This window comes from Lithobates pipiens, unplaced genomic scaffold, assembly GCF_037356315.1.
Source record: "Lithobates pipiens isolate NorthernLeopardFrog02 unplaced genomic scaffold, aLitPip1_a1.2 Scaffold_28, whole genome shotgun sequence".
Taxonomy (NCBI): Eukaryota; Metazoa; Chordata; class Amphibia; order Anura; family Ranidae; genus Lithobates; species Lithobates pipiens.
In genome coordinates, this window is record NW_027507789.1 from 206,188,644 (window position 1) to 206,201,675 (window position 13,032).

Here is a 13,032-nt window from a genome sequence, read left to right on the forward strand (position 1 = left end):
AGAATGGAACGCAACTTGTCAGGTGGCTAAGTCGCCTGACAAGTTGCCCTCATGTGAACCGGCACTAAATCTTCTGCCCTTGTTGTTTTAACTTTGGATAGTAACATTATTTTTTCTGCCAGTAAATACCTTATACAACCCTCCTCCTGTTTCTTGTCTGGTCATTGGCCTAGGCTTATGACATCATGAAGAGCTCTCTCTCACTCTCTTGAGAGTTTGTCAGTAAGGGAGGGGGGGTGAGTCATAAGAGGGCCAATGAGAGCTGCAGGTCTGCAGCACTGGAGGTGTGCCTCTGTGTGTCTGTGTTTAATCCAGGAAGTGAACAGGCAGCAGCTTCAGCTGCCCACAGTCAAAATGGTTGCAGCCAGACTCAGCGAAGGGTGATTTCTGCAGCATATTTGGCAAGTACAGAATCACAGTATATATAAAATAATATTCAAAGTGGTTGGAGGGAAGCTTCAGAATGGCAAAGATGTTTTTATTACAAATTATGTGAGCAGACTGCAGTTCCTCTTTGATGTATTCTTTACTGCTGTAGACAAAGCTATCATTTAAGGGGGTTGTCTTTTTGTGTAGCAAATTTTTGTGTTTGGATATCTCTTACTTTTAGAAACGGTGTGAGCGGCAGGCAGTCGTGGTCTTTTAGGTGATAGCGGTAATAATGGACCAGATCGTGGACGCAGGTAAACAGTCTTTCTTCAAAGATGAAGACTTTTCCTGTATCTTCTTTCTTGATAATGTAATGGAGGACCTCTTTGTTTCTGCTTACTGGAGGGAGGAGAAGGAAATGTAAGCCCTTGTACACACGGTCGGACATTCCGATGGAAAATGTACGATCGGACTGTGTTGTCAGATAATCCGACCGTGTGTGGGCTCCATCTGACTTTTTCCATCAGAATGTCTGACCAACAAAGTTTGAGAGCTGGATATAAAATTTTCCGACAACATGATCTGATTGGACTTATCGTTTGTAGAGAATTCCGATCGGACAAAGTGCCACGCATGCTCAGATCAAATTACGAGACCAAAGCTATTGGCTACTAGCCTGAACGTAGTCCCGTCGTAACGAACGAACGTCGTCACGTTCCGAACGATCGGATTTTCCGACAACTTTGTCCAACCCTGTGTACGCAACACCAGTTTCGGACAAAATCCTTCAGAAAAGATCTGATGGATTTTGTGGTCGGAATGTCCGATCGTGTGTGTACAAGGGCTAAGACTTGGCCTTGGCCTCTTGTAGTTGAACATTTTAGACCTTACAAGTTTTGAAATGGCTGCTAAAAATTGTGTCAAATGTTTTTTTAGTTTTCTGTCTATGACCCCCATTGGGGACATTTACCCTCACTATCTATCCAGGAGACACCCAAGGGGGTCTCTAATTTAGCAATGTGACTGTTTTTTTTAAAGCTTGTTGAACAAAGTTGAGAACAACTTTCCCTTTTTTTTTTTTCGTTTCATTGTGTGCTAACTTTGTGAATTGAGCAATTAAGTGTTAAAAAGCCGTAATCTGTGCCAAACTGTTATGCCGCGTACACACGATCGGAATTTTTGGCGGAAAAAGCTCTGATGGTTTTTCGCTCAAACTGTCTTGCCTACACACGGTCACACCAAATTCCGAAGGTCAATAACACCGCGACATACAACACATTCGACGGCGCTATAAAAGGGAAGTTTAATGCTTCCGAGCATGCGTCGAATTGTTTCCGAGCATGCGTCGGAATTTTGCGCTTCGGAATTGCATACACACGATCGAAAAATCCGATAGAAAGGAAAAGAAAATTAAGAACAGGCTCTCAACTAAAGACCGTTGGAAATGCTGACCGATAGGCATACACACGGTTGGAAAATCCAATGAAAAGCTCCCATCGGACTGTTTCCATCGGAATCTCCGGCCGTGTGCACGCGGCGTTAGGCAAGCTGAAAAGTGGCAGGCTCACTATAAGCATCTTTACTCACCTGAAAGACAATATCCTGAGTCTTTGCTGGGTCGGACGAGGAAAGAACCATCTATGTTTGTTTCAGACAGGAGAAGGGTCTCCGCCTCTGCCCCATCTATTTCAGTAAACCAGCTGGGAAGACACAAAAATAATTTTCCAGAGCAAATTATCAGGAAATCACAATATACAGTGGGTATAGAAAAAAAATCACCCCCCCCCCCCCTTTAAAATAATCACATGTTGTAGCTTGAAAAGAAGACACCTGTTTTATCCAGCTGTATTTACTAGGGAAACTTATAAAATCCAAGTGACACCAACATGTCAGAAAAATTTAATAAAATTAAAAAAACAGAATCACTGATTTGGTAAAAGGATTACCCCCGCTTGGGTCAGTATTTTGTTGAACCACCGTTTGCTTTAATTACCGCCTTTAGTCTGTTGGGATATGTCTCTAATAACTTTGCACATCTAGACTTTACCATACACTGGAACCTTGGATTATGAGTATAATCCATTCTAGGAGAATGCTTGTAATCCAAAGCACTTGCATATCAAAGCGAGTTTCCCCATAGAAGTCAATGGAAATGAAGATAATTTGTTCCGCAGTGACTTCTATTACATGCAATACCGCATGTGGCCAGAGGTGGGGGGGGGGTGCCGGAGAGCCTCTGAAATACTTGAGGACAGCTCGGCTGAACTCGGAAAGGCTTGGAAACACTCAGGAGCTGAGTATTTCTGACTGTTTCCGAATATTTCTGAGTGATTCTGAGTATTTCCGAACGGCTCCAAACCGTTCCGAGTGTCCCCTGGCACCTCCGCACCTCTGGCTAAATGTGGTACTGCACACCCCATTAGCTTGCAAACCGAGTCAGAATAAAAAAAATAAAAAGTTGCTTGTCTTTCAAAACGCGCGTTAACCGCGTTACTCGTAAACCAAGGTTCTACTGTATTTACCCGCTCTTCTTTGCAGAACTGCTCAAGTTCAGTTAAATTTGAGGGTGACAGTTTGTGGACTGCAGTCGTCAAGTCATTCCACAGATTTTCAATGGGGTTTAAGTCTGGGCTTTGACTAAGCCATGCGAGGACCTTTTTCTCCTTCCTCCATCCTCCATGCTTTACTGTAGGAATGGTGCTATTTGTATGGTGAGCTGTATTGGATTTCCACCAGACATATCATTTGGTGTTGAGGCCAAATAATTAAAGTTTTGGTCTCATCTTACTAACTTAAATGCACCTTGAAGATTCTGAGGCCACATAGAAAAGGGTGTTATGGTCAGATGAGACTAAAATTAAATAATTTGGCCTCAACACCAAACGATACGTCTGTCGGAAAACCAATACAGCTCACCATACAAATAGCACCATTCCTACAGTAAAGCACGGAAGTGGTAATATCCTGTTATGGGAGGTGGTAATATCCTGTTATGGGAGGTGGTAATATCCTGTTATGGGAGGTGGTAATATCCTGTTATGGGAGGTGGTAATATCTTGTTATGGGAGGTGGTAATATCTTGTTATGGGAGGTGGTAATATCTTGTTATGGGAGGTGGTAATATCCTGTTATGGGAGGTGGTAATATCCTGTTATGGGGGTGGTAATAGCCTGTTATGGGAGGTGGTAATATCCTGTTATGGGGGTGGTAATATCTTGTTATGGGAGGTGGTAATATCCTGTTATATCCTGTTATAGGAGGTGGTAATATCCTGTTATGGGAGGTGGTAATATCTTGTTATGGGAGGTGGTAATATCTTGTTATGGGAGGTGGTAATATCCTGTTATGGGAGGTGGTAATATCCTGTTATGGGGGTGGTAATAGCCTGTTATGGGGGTGGTAATATCTTGTTATGGGGGTGGTAATATCCTGTTATGGGAGGTGGTAATATCCTGTTATGGGGGTGGTAATATCTTTTTATGGGAGGTGGTAATATCCTGTTATGGGGGGTGGTAATATCTTGTTATGGGGGTGGTAATATCTTGTTATGGGGGTGGTAATATCCTGTTATGGGAGGTGGTAATATCTTGTTATGGGGGTGGTAATATCTTGTTATGGGGGTGGTAATATCTTGTTATGGGAGGTGGTAATATCCTGTTATGGGAGGTGGTAATATCCTGTTATGGGAGGTGGTAATATCCTGTTATGGGGGTGGTAATATCTTGTTATGGGAGGTGGTAATATCCTGTTATGGGAGGTGGTAATATCCTGTTATGGGAGGTGGTAATATCCTGTTATGGGAGGTGGTAATATCCTGTTATGGGAGGTGGTAATATCCTGTTATGGGAGGTGGTAATATCCTGTTATGGGAGGTGGTAATATCCTGTTATGGGAGGTGGTAATATCCTGTTATGGGAGGTGGTAATATCCTGTTATGGGGGTGGTAATAGCCTGTTATGGGAGGTGGTAATATCCTGTTATGGGGGTGGTAATATCTTGTTATGGGAGGTGGTAATATCCTGTTATATCCTGTTATATCCTGTTATGGGAGGTGGTAATATCCTGTTATGGGAGGTGGTAATATCCTGTTATGGGAGGTGGTAATATCCTGTTATGGGAGGTGGTAATATCCTGTTATGGGAGGTGGTAATATCCTGTTATGGGAGGTGGTAATATCTTGTTATGGGAGGTGGTAATATCCTGTTATGGGAGGTGGTAATATCCTGTTATGGGGGTGGTAATATCTTGTTATGGGGGTGTTTCTCTGCTGCAGGGACTGGAGCACTTGTCAGGATAGACTGGTCATACGTTGCTTACACCTAGAATTTCAGCCTAACTTTGTGTAGCATTATGGAGGATTATCCTCCCGTTGATGTTTGCCGTGTATCCTCTTTTAACCCTGTGTGGTCTTTTCCATGGTTTATCTTTGTTACATTGTACTTATTATACATATGTACCTTGCACTCTTACTTGTATCTTTGTACTGAAACATTTTTTCTTTCAATAAAATACTTGAACAGGAAAAAATAAATAAAAAGGTGAATGTCCTCACATGGCCTAGTAAGAGGCCAGACTTAAACCCAATTGAAAATTTGTGGAATGATTTGAAGACTCCAGTCCACACCCTCTAAACAGACGCTGTTGGCACTTTTCCTCAGCCACATCTTTAACTACATTGAATTGTGAGTTGTTGCCCTAAGCGGCGCTCTCCATTTTATTGCAACTGGTCTTCTCATTCTGATATGTACTGGACTTTTCTTACCGTTATAAAACACTCAGACATTGTAGTATTATTCCCTAAGAAAACCTGGTTTATGATATAGAAAAACCATGACAAGTCAGCATTAGCTATTAGGCCTGCAATGATTTCAAAGGTTCTTGTCAGCTGGTGTTGGCTTTTATATGGATGATTTCAGTTTGAAATCAGCTTGAGATGCTGCTTATGCCCTGTACACATGGTCAGACATTCCGACGACAAAATGCGTCCGTTTTTTCCGACAGATTTTGGCCCAAACTTGTCTTGCATACACACGGCCGCACAAAGTTGTTGGAAAATCCAATCGTTCAGAACGAGGTGACGTAAACCACATACGACGGGACTATAAAGAGGCCAGTAGCCGATAGCTTTTGTCTCGTAATTTATTCTGAGCATGCGTGGCACTTTGTCCGTCGGAATTATCTACATGCGATTGGAATTTAAACGATCGGATTTTGTTGTCGGAAAATTATAGATCCTGCTCTCAAACTTTGTGTGTCGGAAATCCCGACGGAAAAAGTCAGATGGAGCCCACACACGACCGGATTTTCTGAAAACAAGATCCGATCGCACATTTTCCATCGGAAAGTCCAACCGTGTGTACAGGGCATTAGGCTATTCAGAATTCATTGGCAGGTGCATTTGACCTGCAGTTGAGTTCTTTCTGGCTTTCATTTGCCCTGCTTAAGGGGTTTATGTACTCCTATTGACTTGTATGGGAAGACTAAACCCGCTCGAAATGAACAAAAGCCCATCGGCACAAATCCTGGGTTCCTTTTTTGGTAGCAAAGTTCAAAGCTGTATCAGCCCTAGGCTCTTATGCCGCGTACACACGGGCGGACTGTATGGCGTACTTAGTCCGTCGAAACACATTTCAGCGGACAGTCCGCTCGTGTGTGGGCTTCAGCGGACTTTTTCAGCGTGCAGTCTGGCGTACTAAGTATTTCAGATTTTTCGAAATTCTGTCCGTCGTACTTTGGTTTCAGCGGACAATCCGCTCGTGAGTAGGCTAGTTCGACGGACTAAGAATGGCGCATGCTCAGAAAGGATTTACACGGCGGAAGGGTGCTTTGCTGTGTATTGGACTTCCTATTTCTAGTCCCGTCGTACGTGCTGTACACGTCATCGCGCAAGCTTTCGACGGACTGTTTGTGCATCCGTGTGTGGTCAAGTCCGTTCAGTCGAAAGTATGACAGACTGTCCGTCGGATTGTATGACGGACTAAGTACGCCATACAGTCCGCCCGTGTGTACGCGGCCTTAGAACGAGGCCACAACAGCAATTAATGAACTGATTATGATGTATGCAACCATTACTACTGTCAAGTCTTACCCCTCTTTTGTGATGGTACTTTGTAACTTCTTTTGTGGAACCTTTTGTATTGGAATCCTCAAAGTTTTGAAGTAGAAGCTTTAAAATTAAGGTTAAACCATATCGACTGTCTAATTGGCAAGACCTCCATATCCCAATCTTCTCTGTCTGCTTGACTTACCTCTGCTCTTCCACTGGCTTTTCTTTGACCAGGTGAACACAAGGCACGTATCCCATTAGAGTGTCCTCATCTCCAGTCACCTGCGCCCTGCTCACCAGCCAGCGATCCTTTTCCATCGAATGGACTTGGAGCCGCTCCCTTGCTTTAACTGTGAGCTCATCTTCGGCCGTGGCCTGGAAGTCTATTACACTCACGTATTTGTCCGACAGACCACTATTTCCATCACCCCTAAGTAGAAACAGCAACCAAAATAAGTTTTTTTTTTTTTTATAATCTGTTTTATTTAGTTTTAAGACATACATTTAAAGTGGAGGGCCGGTTATAAAAAAAAAAAAAAAAAGTCAGCAGCTGCAAACACTGCAGCTGCTGACTTAATAAACACACTCACCTGTCCAGGGCGCCCGCGATGTCGGCTGCCCGAGGCCGACCCGTCCCTCGGCTCTCGGGTCCCGGCGCCGCCATCCCTTGTAAGGGAAACAGGCAGCGGAGCCTTATGGCTTCACTGCCCGTTTCCTACTGCGCATGCGCGAGTCCCGCAGCTACTGCACATGCGCGAGTCCCGCAGCGCTTTCTGAATGGGACGCGCTGTGTTCTGGAACACACAGTTCCCAGAACACAGCGCGACTCATTACCCAGAAGACGCCGCGACGAAGACAGAAGACAGAAGATCTCCGCGGAGGAGGAAGAGGAAGATTAGGAGAAAGTGCCTAGCAACAGGCATTTCTGGTAAGTAAAAAAAAAATATTTTTTTCATTTTCTCAAATCGCCTTTCAGGACAACCCCGGAGAGAGTGTAGCTCCACCTTGCAATCAGGAAACACATGCCCACTTTAAAAACACCTCCTCCTCCTCCATGGCTTCAGTTATTGTGTTTCCTCCTTGGAGGAAGCATGTGCCTGAACCAGGGAGAGCTACACTCTCTGCAGGGGAGTAAGGCTTACCTTTTGTTGCAGGTTGTTTCTCTTTGACCCCCAGCAGCATCTCCACGGGGAGAGGACTCCTGGAGCTCCTGGTCCCGCCATCTCACGGGACTAAGGACCCTCGGAGTGCCGGCGTCGGGTGCCCGGTGTCCGCTTGTTAGCGCAGGGAGGGCTCTGTTGCTGGCGGAGGCCGCTGCAGGTCAGCGGCATGGCTCCGTTTTCGGCGCCGGGTCCCGGGCGGCGACGGCGTCGTTCACGGTGACGCGCGGGCGCTCTGAGGGGGCGTGGCACCGTGGTTCAGCGCCTGGAACGCAGGGGTCATGGGGAGGGTCAGGTGACCGTGTGCTTCCGCTTCCGGCCGGCCTTGATGACGCGGCGGCCGGGAAAATTTAAAATGAGAGCTGTTTGTAAAATAGCTGCCTCACTCAAACGATGGAAGAGTGCAAGCCAGCTATGGCGGAGACAGGCGCCCCCAGCACCGGTCCAGCCCAGGTACGTAAGGTGCACTGGCACCCTCTGCTTTACTGTGGGTATGTCTTTGTTTGTTCCCCCCTCTTGGGGGCCTGTCGCTGCAGGTCAGAGGTGGACTTCGCTCTGACCTTTTGCAGCCTAGTTCTGGGGTCTCACTAGTAGGTCTGTTTGGTGGTGGGTCTCTGCACTGGCTTGGTGTTAAGCAACTGGTTGTTGAGAGCTTTTAGTGAATTAAACCTGTATGTCGTTTCAGGAAAAATCACTAGGAAAAGCTAGACCAGGTCAGAGAAAATGTCCTTCCTGCAAAACCCCCCTCAGAGATTCATGGCAGAAGGCAATGTGCAGAAATTGTATCAGAGAATTGGTGGAAGAGGAAACATCTCAACAATATAAGGATTTGTTTTCTTCCGTTAAAGAGCTGACAAACTCTTTGAGTTCAGTCAAGTCCATCCTGATACAAAACCCTCCCGCACAGACCGAGCCTCAGAACTTACCGCCCAGCCCCAGGGCGTCGTCATCCAGACAGGTGGAAACTGAAGAGTCTGGAGACGAAGGGGGTAGTACTCTCATCTCCTTCAGGGATTCTGAGGAGGAGGAAGAGGAAGAAGATAGCAGGGGCTCCAAATTCAAGCTATCACTAGAGGAAGTAGATGATATTTTAAAAGCAATCTACACTACTCTAGAAATTCAGGAAGAAAGAGTACAACTGTCAGTTCATGACAAAATGTACCAGGGGTTGGACGAAACAAAACGGCGAGTTTTTCCTGTCCACAGGGTCCTCTCAGACTCAGTGAGAAAGGAGTGGAAGGACCCAGAAAAAGCCCCTTTCTTCTCTAAAGCTCTCAAAAGAAGGTTTCCCTTCGAAGATAAGGACTCAGAGGTTTGGAACAAGAAACCCAGAGTCGATGCAGCTTTCTCGCAGGTATCCAGACGAACGGATCTAGCCTTTGAAGATATGGGGATCCTTAAAGACCCAATGGACAAAAAAGCTGACTCCATCCTTAAAAAAGCTTGGGATGCTGCGTCAGTCAGTCTAAAACCAGCAATGGCAGCTACGGTGGTGGCCAGGAATCTGGAATGTTGGGTAGAGAAGCTGAAGAGCCATATTGAGGCGGGGACACCCCGCAAGGATCTCTTAGAGTCCTTTCCACTGATCCTGAATGCAGTCAAATACATGGCGGATGCATCAGCAGAATCAGTTAAACTGGCCGCTAGGTCTTCGGCTCTTGTAAATTCAGCCAGGAGAGCAGTTTGGCTGAAAACATGGTCTGGGGACACTGCCTCTAAGGTCAAGCTGTGTGGTCTTCCCTTCTCGGGTGACTTGCTCTTTGGTCCTGATTTAGAGTCTGTGCTGGATAGAACAGCCGATAAAAAGAAGGCTTTTCCAGTTAAGAAAAAGCAGATTGCTAAAAAGAATTTTCGTGCTTTTCAGCAGTCCCATAAAAAAGACCAGGAGCACAAGAGCAGATGGGGTTCACAGAAGGGCAAAGGCAGGGGTGGAGTCCTCTTTAGATCTCCCCCAGAGCAGTCCCCTAAGAACAAGTGACAATATCTCCCCAGTGGGGGGGAGACTGTCAGCTTTTCGCGAACAATGGGACAGGCTGTCTCCAAATCTGTTCGTGAAGAGCGTTGTCGATCAGGGGTACAGGTTGGAGTTTTCAGAACTACCCCCGAGCAGGTTTTATGTGACAACATTGCCAAGGGATCAGGAGAAGGCCTCTGCAATGAAGCTGTTGTTACAGGAGCTGATACAGCAAGAGGTTCTGATTCAAGTCCCAGTAAGCCAGCAGGGCGGGGGTTTTTATTCACATATTTTTCTGGTGAAAAAACCCTCAGGGAAGTACCGTCTAATCCTGAATCTGAAATTCCTGAACAGGTTCATTCGGTACAAACATTTCAGGATGGATACAATTTTCTCCATCACAAAGCTGTTGACCCCAGAATGCTTCATGGCATCCCTGGACCTAAGGGATGCCTACCTTCATATACCAATTCATCAGGCATCGCAGCAGTTCCTGCGCCTGGCATTGAAGGTAGGGAGTTCGGTATGGCACCTCCAATTCAGGGCTCTGCCGTTCGGACTCTCGTCCTCTCCCAGGGTCTTTACGAAGATTATGGCAGAGGCTTTGGAACCCCTGAAATTGAAGGGGATTCCAGTCGTTCCTTACCTGGACGACCTTTTGTTTTTTGCAGACTCCAGGGAGCAGGTCCTAGTCAATCTCCAGAGGGCCCAGTCTCACCTCGAGGGCCTGGGATGGCTTCTAAACCTAGAGAAGTCAATCCTGACCCCCTCACAGGAAATGAAATTTCTGGGGTATACATTAAATTCGATTCTCCAGAAAGTTTTCCTGCCGTTGGAAAAACAGGAAAAGTTACAGCTAGCTGTACAGCGGATACAGAGCAACCAGACAGTCTCAGTCAGGATGGCTATGGCAGTTCTGGGCCTGCTTACGGCAGCAATCCCGGCTGTTCAGTGGGCCAGGTTCCATTCCAGACCCCTTCAGAGGGAGGTTCTGTCAAGCTGGTCCCATCAGGATCCTTTGGAAAAACAGCTAAAAATTTCGTCAAAGACGAAAAGGGCTCTTTGGTGGTGGAGAGACCAGGCAAACCTCTCAAGGGGCCTGGTGTGGACCTTTCCTGTGGACAAGCGCCTTACTACAGACGCAAGTGCCTGGGGCTGGGGAGCCCATCTGGATGGTCAGACATCTCAGGGGGTCTGGTCCAAACAGGAAGCTCAAAGATCATCCAACTGGAGGGAGTTGAAGGCGATCTTTCTGGGTTTAGTGGCATTTCAGCAGAGTTTGAGAGGCCACCATGTTCAGGTGTTGTCAGACAACACAACAGCGGTTACCTACATTATGAAGCAAGGGGGAACCAGAAGCAGGAGCTTGATGGAGCTGGCCAATCTGTTGTTAGCCTGGGCAGAACAGAACACAGCCTCACTATCGGCAGTGCATCTGAAGGGCTCTCAGAATTTGTTTGCGGACCTCCTAAGCAGGCGCAAATTGCTAGAGGCAGAATGGAGTCTGAATCAGGAAGTGTTCCTGATGATCTCCGAGGCCTGGGGGGTTCCTCAGGTAGACCTTTTTGCCAGCCAGCAGAACTCAAAGGTGGACAGATTCTTTTCTCTTCACCGAGGAGATGCAGCAATAGGGTTGGATGCATTCGCTCACCCCTGGCATTACCAGCTGTGCTATGCCTTTCCCCCCTTTCCTCTAATTCCACTAGTACTGAGGAAATTCAGGGAAGAAAGGACAGACTTAATACTAGTCACTCCTTTTTGGCCAAAAAGACCCTGGTTCGCGGGTCTTCGAAACCTAGCCTCGAAGCCCCCATGGAGGTTACCACTCAGAAAAGATCTGTTATCCCAGGGGACAGTAAGTCATCCAGAAGTGGAACTCCTGCAGCTAACCGCCTGGTTTCTGAGGAGGACCTGTTAAAGGCTAAAGGTCTCTCAGATAAAGTAGTAAAGACCCTGCTGTCCAGTAGGAAGGCAGTTACACAGGCAATTTACATGAAGGTCTGGAAAAAGTTCAACTCCTGGTGCAGTTCTAGAGAACTCAAGGTCAAGAGCACGGTGTCAGTCTTGGAGTTTCTCCATGAAGGAATGGAGAAGGGTCTCGCAGCCAGTACCCTGAAGACTCAGGTGGCTGCCTTATCAGTTTTCTTTGAAAAGACTTTATCTAAAGAAACTTTAATTTCTAGATTTTTTAGGGCTCTTGCTCGAAATAGACCAGTAGCCCTTAAAGACTTTCCCAGTTGGGATTTGTCTACAGTTTTACAGGGTCTCTCGGGAGCACCGTTTGAACCCTTACAGGAGGCTTCTTTGCAGAAGGTGGTTTTAAAAACAATCTTTTTGGTGGCCATCACCTCGGCCAGGAGAGTCAGCGAGCTCCAAGCTCTAGCTATTACAGAACCCTTCCTTAGAATTTATCAGGACAGGGTGGTACTGAGGACGGATCCAGCATTCCTACCGAAAGTATCCTCAACTTTCCATCGATCACAGGAAATAGTGTTACCTACATTCTCTGCAAGCCCAGCAAATGCAGGAGAGGAAGTTTTTCACACATTGGATGTGAGAAGATGTCTTTTACAGTTTCTGAAAGTTACTAAAGAATTTAGAAAATCAAACGCCCTCTTTGTGATATTTTCTGGATCACGCAAGGGGGAGAAAGCTTCTAAAAGTACGCTGGGTAGGTGGCTTAAGTTGGCTATAACAGAAGCCTATAAAGCAAAAGGAGAAATACCTCCCTCAGGTATTGCTGCCCACTCTACTAGATCCACGGCAGTTTCCTGGGCTGAAAGGGCCGGTGCCACGCCTGAACAAATCTGCAAAGCTGCCACTTGGTCCAGTTATTCGACATTTCTCCGGCATTACCGGTTAGATCTACTGTCTGCAGCAGATCAGGCCTTCGGCAGGAAGGTACTGCAGGCAGTAGTCCCGCCCTAGGGTAAGTTTCTCGGTTATCCTCTCCGGGGTTGTCCTGAAAGGCGATTTGAGAAAGACTCAGTTAGACTTACCGGTGACGGTATTTCTAAGAGCCTTTCAGGACAACCGTTACTTCCCTCCCTAGGTTATGCTTAGTAAATGTATTAAGTTCTACCATGGTGTTGTGCTTTCTGTGCTTTGTTTTCCAGCGTCGGAAGGCCACAATAACTGAAGCCATGGAGGAGGAGGAGGTGTTTTTAAAGTGGGCATGTGTTTCCTGATTGCAAGGTGGAGCTACACTCTCTCCGGGGTTGTCCTGAAAGGCTCTTAGAAATACCGTCACCGGTAAGTCTAACTGAGTCCTTTTTTTTTTTTTTTAGATTTTTTGTAATTTTTAACATTTTTTTGTTTTTCAGGGTGGCCCTCCCCTTTAAGTAACAAATAATCACAGCATCTAGATCTCACCGTATTAAATCAATGAAATCGAAGACATGGCACATGACAGCAATACCTCTTATTAGTATTTCCGCAATATCTGTCATAGACAATCATTGTGTCTTGTCAAAATAAAATTTGATGCCACAGGAGCTTTGTAA

The 13,032-nt window shown here is 46.1% G+C and overlaps 1 protein-coding gene across 1 annotated transcript in view; it reads right to left on the minus strand.

Moving 5' to 3' along the window:
* The window catches only part of LOC143936055 (protein-tyrosine kinase 6-like), a 38,907-nt gene extending 38,143 nt beyond the window's left edge, over positions 1–764 (minus strand). The window contains exon 1 of the mRNA XM_077460365.1: positions 605–764. The gene's annotated coding sequence lies outside the window, so the exon portion shown is untranslated. The remainder of the gene's footprint in view (positions 1–604) is intronic.
* Positions 765–13,032: the final 12,268 nt, after the last annotated feature.